The sequence below is a fragment of the Bos grunniens genome, chromosome 11 (genome assembly GCF_055505025.1).
Source record: "Bos grunniens cultivar Pamir isolate PY7600 chromosome 11, Bosgru_T2T1.0, whole genome shotgun sequence".
NCBI lineage: Eukaryota > Metazoa > Chordata > Mammalia > Artiodactyla > Bovidae > Bos > Bos grunniens.
In genome coordinates this window covers 33,525,545-33,534,876 of record NC_141175.1, presented here as the reverse complement: position 1 = coordinate 33,534,876, position 9,332 = coordinate 33,525,545, and positions in this window count along the sequence as shown.

The following is a 9,332-nucleotide window of genomic DNA, read 5'->3' as shown; positions in this document are numbered from 1 at the left end:
TCTGAGCCACCAGGGAAGCCCTACAAAGATCCTTTAAGATCCGTGTTAAATTTCTTCCCAGATTTCACACCCATGATGTCATTTCCTTCTTGGCTCTGACAGTGATAATGTGGTACAAAGGGTATGCTGGGTTGAATTTATGCATGTATACATAGACATGTACTTGCATATACACATTAGGTAGAATCATACAGAAATCACTGGATATTTAACCATTTTTAACCCACAAAAATGGCAGTTCCATATGAGCTAACCATATGATTTGAAAACTTTGCCTAAGGCTATGCCTGCATAAAACTATTATACAAATTTATAGTTTAGATTCAAGATACACACTTTTAAGCAACTCCACAAATGTCCTTTTATACAGATTCCAGCTAAGTGTAAATTCTCATTAACATATTTTACATCTGATCACATGTATGCATATAAACACATGAAATTCACAAGTGTCCTTACATATCATACACCCAAAACACACACACCAAACTGACAGATGCACAAGATGAAAATCTACACACACACATTCCCCAGAGCCAACACATTGGTATACATGTAGATTTCCGCACACACACTTGCATACACACATTTCTATATTGATGTATCCGAATAAGTCTCAAAATGTAACAAAGTCAGACATATATTTTCCCCTAGGGGCAAATTTCAACCCACCCTCATTTTTGTTTTTTTGTTTTTTTTGGCCTCATAATGCAGCATGCGGAATCTTAGTTCCCCAAACAGGGATGGAAACTGAGCCCCTTGTAGGGGAAGCATGGAGGCTTAACCATTGGACTGTCAGGGAAGTTCCATCCACCCACTTTTAAAAATAATTATTTTAAATTGACACATGAAAACCCATGGCTGATTCATGTCAATGTATGGAAAAGCCACTACAATATTGTAAAGTAATTAGCCTCCAATTAAAATAAATAAATAAAAATAATAAATTATTTATTTCAAATTGAAGGATAATTGCTTTACAATACTGTATTGGTTTCTGCCGTAGAGATACATATGTCCCCTCCCTCTGAAACCTCCCTCCCCATCCCTCCCCTCTAGGTTGTTACAGAGCCCTGGTTTGAGTTCCTTGAGTCATACAACCCATTGGCTGTCTATTTTACATATGGTAGTGTATGTTTCCATGTTTCTCTCTCCATTTGTCCCACCCTCTCCTTCCTCCCCCTACCCCCGTGTCCATAAGTCTGTTTTCTATGTCTGAGTCTCCATTGCAGCCCATCCACCCACTTTTAATCTGTCTTTTTGTAGACATAGAAAATCAGATAATGAAGTGATACAATGATGCTTAAAATTAGAATTAATAAGCTCTGAGCTAGAACCTGAAGAACTCTGCTCTAAGTAAAAGTGCCTTTGCTTTAATGCACAGACCCTGAAACATTCACTGTGCTACTCAGAGGCCTTTTTAGGCTGTGCCCTCAGTAAGATCCCACCTTAGAGCTGAGGTAAAGCTTAAAGTTAGTGAGGTGTTATGTGTCTTGTCCAGAGAAGGCCTTTTCTATTGCAAGTCCCTGCCAGCCCTACTTTCCTTCTGGGTTGAGTAAAAGGGAAACTAGTCATGGGGAGGGTAAGCTAGAACTAGTTATGGAATGGATTCCCGGGAAGTCATGACAAGCAGTAGTCACAGTTGTCACAGGTGGACAGTGGTCCTAGCAGGGAATGGCTGTGGCTGGAGTGGGATCTGAAAATATAGTGAGAAGACACTTGTTTCTTTGTTGTATATGTTGCTTCCCACCACACAGTCTCTGTCTGGTTTCCATGGACACCAAGATCCATCATAGGAACAGCACAAGAAACTCTGAGCAGAGAAAAATATCAGACCAAGTCTGCTTGTTTAACTCTTAAGCCCATGTGAAAATTAGGTAGGAATTGTTTTTGTAAACTTTTTGTATTGAAGCCTAATATCCTATGGAAAAGTGCACAAAACATTAGCATGCAGCTTAGTGAATTTTCACAACATGAACCCACCTTTGTAGCCATCACCCAGATCAAGATACACAACATTACTAATGCCCAGACCCTCTTTACACCCATTTCATTCACTAAAGCCCCAAAATAACCAGAATCCTGACTCCTAACACCATAGATTAGTTTTATCTGTTTTTGTGCGTGTGTTTAGTCACTCAGTTGTGTCCGACTCTTGCGACCCCATAGACTGCCAGGCTCCTCTGTCCATGGGAAGCTCCAGGCAAAAATACTGGAGTGGGTTGCCATTTCCTTCGCCAGGGGATCTTCTCAACCCGGGAATTGAACCCAGGTCTCCTCATTGCAGGTAGATTCTTTACTGACTGAGCTACAAGGCATAATTGGAATCATCCAGTACATACTCCTCTATATCTTGTTTTTAATTCAACATTATATTTATGCAAGTCATAGCAGTAGTATAGTATTATATAGGGAAAATATAGTATTCCATTGTAAGAATCTGCCACAGTTTATTTATCCATTCTGCCACTGCTGGACAAATGAGTTGTTTCCAGTTTTTGACTAATAGTACTGCTATAATGTGGTACTGACAGAATGTGGTCCACTGGAGAAGGGAATGCCAAACCACTTCAGTGTTCTTGCCTTGAGAACCCCATGAACAGTATGAAAAGGCAAAATGATAGGATACTGAAAGAAGAACCCCCCAGGTCAGTAGGTGCCCAATATGCTACTGGAGAGCAGTGGAGAAATAACTCCAGAAAGAATGAAGGGATGAGCCAAAGCAAAAACAATACCCAGTTGTGGATGTGACTGGTGATAGAAGCAAGGTCCGATGCTGTAAAGAGCAATATTGCATAGGAACCTGGAATGTCAGGTCCATGAATCAAGGCAAATTGGAAGTGGTCAAACAGGACCAAGAGTGAACGTCGACATTCTAGGAATCAGCGAACTGAAATGGACTGGAATGGGTGAATTTAACTCAGATGACCATTATATCTACTACTGTGGGCAGGAATCCCTTAGAAGAAATGGAGTAGCCATCATGGTCAACAAAAGAGTCTGAAATGCAGTACTTGGATGCAATCTCAAAAATGACAGAATGATCTCTGTTCGTTTCCAAGGCAAACCATTCAATATCACAGTAATCCAAGTCTATGCCCCAACCAGTAACACTGAAGAAGCTGAACGGTTCTATGAAGACCTACAAGACCTTTTAGAACTAAAACCCCAAAAAGATGTCCTTTTCATTATAGGAGACTGGAATGCAAAAGTAGGAAGTCAAGAAATACCTGGAGTAACAGGCAAATTTGGCCTTGGAATATGGAATGAAGCAGGGCAAAGGCTAATAGAGTTTTGCCAAGAGAACGCACTGGTCATAGCAAACACCCTCTTCCAACAACACAAGAGAAGACTATACACATGGACATCACCAGATGGTCAACACTGAAATCAGATTGACTATATTCTTTGCAGCCAAAGATGGAGAAGCTCTATACAGTCAGCAAAGACAAGACTGGGAGCTGACTGTGGCTCAGATCATGAACTCCTTACTGCCAAATTCAGACTTAAATTGAAGAAAGTAGGGAAAACCACTAGACCATTCAGGTATGACCTAAATCAAATCCCTTATGATTATACAGTGGAAGTAAGAAATAGATTTAAGGGACTAGATCTGATAGATAGAGTGCCTGATGAACTATGGACGGAGGTTCGTGACATTGTACAGGAGACAGGGATCAAGACCATCCCCATGGAAAAGAAATGCAAAAAAGCAAAATGGCTGTCTGGAGAGGCCTTACAAATAGCTGTGGAAAGAAGAGAAGCAAAAAGCAAAGGAGAAAAGGAAAGATATAAGCATCTGAATGCAGAGTTCCAAAGAATAGCAAGGAGAGATAAGAAAGCCTTCCTCAGCGATCAATGCAAAGAAATAGAGGAAAACAACAGAATGGGAAAGACTAGAGATCTCTTCAAGAAAATTAGAGATACCAAGGGAACATTTCATGCAAAGATGGGCTCAATAAAGGACAGAAATGGTAGGAACCTAACAGAAGCAGAAGATATTAAGAAGAGATGGCAAGAATACACAGAACTGTACAAAAAAGTTCTTCATGACCAAGATAATCATGATGGTGTGATCACTCACCTAGAGCTAGACATTCCAGAATGTGAAGTCAAGTGGGCCTTAGAAAGCATCACTACGAACAAAGCTAGTGGAGGTGATGGAATTTCAGTTGAGCTATTTCAAGTCTTGAAAGATGATGCTGTGAAAGTGCTGCACTCAATATGCCAGCAGATTTGGAAAACTCAGCAGTGGCCACAGGACTGGAAAAGGTCAGTTTTCGTTCCAATGCCAAAGAAAGGCAATGCCAAAGAATGCTCCAGCTACTGCACAGTTGCACTCATCTCACACGCTGGTAAAGTAATGCTCAGAATTCTCCAAGCCAGGCTTCAGCAATACGTGAACCATGAACTTCCTGATGTTCAAGCTGGTTTTAGAAAAGGCAGAGGAACCAGAGATCAAATTGCCAACATCCGCTGGATCATGGAAAAAGCAAGAGAATTCCAGAAAAACATCAATTTCTGCTTTATTGACTATGCCAAAGCCTTTGACTGTGTGGATAACAATAAACTGTGGACAATTCTGAAAGAGATGGGAATACCAGACCACCTGACCTGCCTCTTGAGAAACCTATATGCAGGTCAGGAAGCAACAGTTAGAACTGGACATGGAACAACAGACTGGTTCCAAATAGCAAAAGGAGTACGTCAAGGCTGTATATTATCACCCTGCTTATTTAACTTATATGCAGAATACATCATGAGAAACACTGGTCTGGAAGAAGCACAAGCTGGAATCAAGATTGCCAGGAGAAATACCAATAACCTCAGATATGCAGATGACACCACCCTTCTGGCAGAAAGTGAAGAGGAACTAAAAAGCCTCTTGATGAAAGTCAAAGAGGAGAGTGAAAAAGTTGGCTTAAAGCTCAACATTCAGAAAACAAAGATCATGGCATCTGGTCCCATCACTTCATGGCAAATAGATAGGGAAACAGTGGAAACAGTGTCAGACTTTATTTTTGGGGGCTCCAAAATCACTGCAGATGGTGACTGCAGTCATGAAATTAAAAGATGCTTACTCCTTGGAAGGAAAGTTATGACTAACCTAGATAGCATATTGAAAAGCAGAGACATTACTTTGCCAACAAAGTTCTGTCTAGCCAAGGCTATGGTTTTTCCATTGGTTATGTATGGATGTGAGAGTTGGACTGTGAAGAAAGCTGAGTGCTGAAGAATTGATGTTTTTGAACTGTGGTTTTGGAGAAGACTCTTGAGAGTCCCTTGGACTGCAAGGAGATCCAACCAGTCCATTCTAAAGGAGATCAGTCCCAGGTGTTCTTTGGAAGGACTGATGTTAAAGCTGAAACTTCAGTACTTTGGCCACCTCATGCGAAGAGTTGACTCATTGGAAAAGACTCTGATGCTGGGAGGGATTGGGGGCAGGAGGAGAAGGGGACGACAGAGGATGAGATGGCTGGATGGCATCACCGACTCAATGGACATGAGTTTGAGTGAACTCCGGGAGTTGGTGATGGACAGACAGGAGGCCTGCTGTGTTGCAATTCATGGGGTCACAAAGAGTTAGACATGACTGAGCGACTGAACTGAACTGAAATGAATTGAACTGCTATAAATATTCCTATGCCAGGAATATATAGCTGATAAATAATATATATATATATAGAACATAAAAAGAATTCTTACAAGTCAATAAGAATAAATAAACTCAGTAAAACATTGGATGAGATAATTGAACAAGTACTTCATGTAAGAGAAAATGGCTTATGAATATATGAAGTCACCCAATCTCATTAGTCATCAGGGATAGACAAATGACCATTAGATGCTGCTGCTGCTGCTGCTAATTCGCTTCAGTACTGTCCGACTCTGTGCGACCTCATAGACGGCAGCCCACCAGGCTCCCCTGTCCCTGGGATTCTCCAGGCAAGAACACTGGAGTGGGTTGCCATTTCTTTCTCCAATGTATGAAAGTGAAAAGTGAAAGTGAAAGTGAAGTCGCTCTGTCGTGCCCAGTCTTTAGCGACCCCATGGACTGCAGCCTAACAGGCTCCTCGGTCCATGGGATTTTCCAGGCAAGAGTACTGGAGTGGGGTGCCATTGCCTTCTCCAATTAGATGCTACTACAAGCCTATAAGGAAGGCTGGCATGAAAAGACGAAGTTGAAGACCACTGGGAATTTGGAACAAGTGGAATGCTCATTCCCTGTTGATGGCAATGTAAATTGATAAGCCACTTTGGAAAACTATTTGGTAGCACCTACATGCCCTATGACAAAAGAATTCAACCCCAAAGCAATGTGAACATAAGTAAAGTGCTGCATGGCATGTAGGGTCTTAATTCCCCAACGAGGGATAGAACCCACGCTCTCTGTAATTCCAAGGCAGTATCTTAACCCACTGGACCACCAGGGAAGCCCCTGAATGTAAATACTATGGTAGACTTTTCCTGTAAAATGTTAGAGTTGCACTAAGCTGCTAATAGGCATGACTAGTCATCAGCAGATAAATCACTCTAAGCCTTCTTTCTATTGTTACAGACTCAGCATAGTTCCTACTTTTTATGATTATTCACAAATTCTGTCAACATCCCTGCTGAAGGGTATGTTGAGGTAAAGACCTGAACTATTAAAGAGAGCTGGGTAAAAAGCAGAATCCTATCTGGTAAAAAGCAGAAATGTAGAGATTTCCTTCTTTCTTTCATTCTATTTCCTGTCATTTCCTTCTTCCAGCTTCTCTTCCCTTCTTTCTTTCTTAAACTTTTAATCAGGCTATTGGATGCCATTAACTGCAACTAGATACGCAAATAGAAACTGTGGTTTGTGCCAAAATCTCTTCTCCCTGGTAACCAGATCATTATGTCTGGAGCATCCAGAAATCTGGGAAGGGCGTTTTAGGCAGAGGGAAACTAAATACAAAGCCCGTGAGATTCAGGGACTTCCCTGGTGGTCCAGTGGTTAAGACTCCATGCTTCCCCTGTAGGGTGTGTGGGTTTGATCTCTGGTCAGGGAACTAAGACCCCAGATGCCACCCAGTATGTCCAAAAATTAAAAACAAACAAAAAAATGTCCATGAGGTTCAAATGAACTTGGCATTCAAAGAACGGGAAGAAGATGGCATTTGAGCTCTTTCACTCTAGTAATTCACCTGGCACCCTAGAATGTCTTCCAAGAAATCTGCACTTTGCTCTGAGTTCAAATCCATTGGTGAAGCAAAGGCAATTTTCTCCCTGTCTATATCACTGAGTACCACTTGCCACAAACTCCTCGCTACATTCCACTTCCTGTTGGCATCCTTGCTTCATTGGTTTGGCACTTTCAAGATGGCTTGATCCCATGGCTGGCAAATTGGTGTGAGCTGTCATATGGGAGCTCAACTGTGGTTGTGGATGGGGGTCGGGTGCCTCATCTCTCTATGGGGGCTTCTTCACACTTAGAATTCCAAAAGTGAGCATTCCAAGAGAACTAGAAGAAAATCACACTGCTTTCTATTATCTAGCTTTGAAAGTGTCATTAACATCACTTATACCCCAGTGATAAAGCCACCCAGATTCAAGGGAAAGAAGACATAGACATCCCCTGCAACACCTCTCAAGGGGAGAAATGGCAGTCCCATTATAAGAATATTATATAGGAACCTTGAAGACATTATGCTAAGTGAAATAAACCAGTCAGAAAAGGACAAATACTGTGCGATTCCACTCAAATGAGGTGCCAAGAGTAGTCAAGTGCATAGAGACAGAAGGAGAATGGTGGTTGCCAGGAGCAGGGGGAAAGAGGAGGGGAAACTGATGTTTAATGGGGACAGAGTTTCAGTTTGGAAAGATGAAAAAGATCTGGAGGTGGATTGTAGTAATGGTTGCATACAATGTGAATGCACTTAATGCCACTGAACTGTACACTTTAAAATGATCAGAATGGTAAATTTTATGCATATTTTCATTTTACAGAAAATACCCTATGGGATAGGAAATGTTTCAGTCACACAGTCCTATGGATGATAGTCGGATGAGGGTGTAGGTGTCTCATGTCCTCTGACAGAGCACAGTGCATGCACAGAACCAAAATCTTGGAACTCACACCTAAGACAGAAAGGGCTAGTCAGAGTATCTTCCAAGGTCCTTGTATTGCTCAGGAGAAACTTATCCCATGCCAGATGCTTCTCTATATTTTTTTACTCCCCTCCATAATCTGCCTGATTATTACATTACCCTTCTGAATCCCAAGGTCATTGTTCTGCATTTCTTTCAGAGTTTATAGTTATCAGTGGGAGACTTGGTCTATAGGGACTTTCACTGCCAAACTAGAAAGAGAGCTTCTCAATAAATTGAATCTAATACAAAGTTATTCAGTATGTGTATTTGTTTTCTGTTGCTATATAACAACAGCTTCAAACATTTCATATCTCACAGTTCTGTAGGTCAGAAATCCCAGCAAGGAGTAACTTGTTCTCTGGATCAGAAATCTCACAAGGCTGCAACAGGGTGACAGATAGCTGTGTCCTCACCTGCAACTCAAGAGTTCCTTCCCATTATGCAGGTTTTTGGCAGAATTCATTTACTTGAGGTGGTAGGATTGAGGTGCCCGTTTTCTCGCTAGCTATAGGGATTCCCTCTCAGCTCTGAGAGCCCACTAAGGTCTTTGCTGTGTGGCCCCTTCCATCTTCAAAGCCAGCAATGGAGAGAACCTCCCTCACACTGCATCTTTTTCACTCTCTGAATATCTCTCACCAGAAAAATCTTGTCCCATTTAAGAACTTTCGTTAGCAAACTTCCCTTAACAAGGGCTTCTCTTGTGGCAAAGCTCGTAAAGAATCCGCCTGCAATGCGAGAGACCTGGGTTCGATCCCTGGATTGGGAAGATCCCCTGGAGAAGGGAAAGGTTACTCACTCCAGTATTCTGGCCTGGAGAATTCCATGGACTGTATAGTCCACGGGATCGCAAAGAGTCAGACACAACTGAGCGACTTTCACTTTAACAACCTGAGGTCTGGCCCAGGGAGAATAATCTCCCTATCTTAAAAACAACTGAATCTAATCACAAGAATACACCAAACACAAATTGAGGGATATTCTAAAAATAAATTCAGATTAAAAAAAGACTGAAGATATATGACAACTAAATGATGCTGGATTAGGCTCCAGACCAGGGGTAAAGAACAGAGTTACAGAGAATACTATTAGAGTAAATGGTAAAATCTGAATAAGGACTGTTGAGTTTGATCAAAATTTCCCATGTTCTTGGTTCAAGGTGGCCTCAGTGTCTCAGTAATTTTTTCACAGTGTTCCTTGGCCAAAAAAAAAAATCTAGTTCC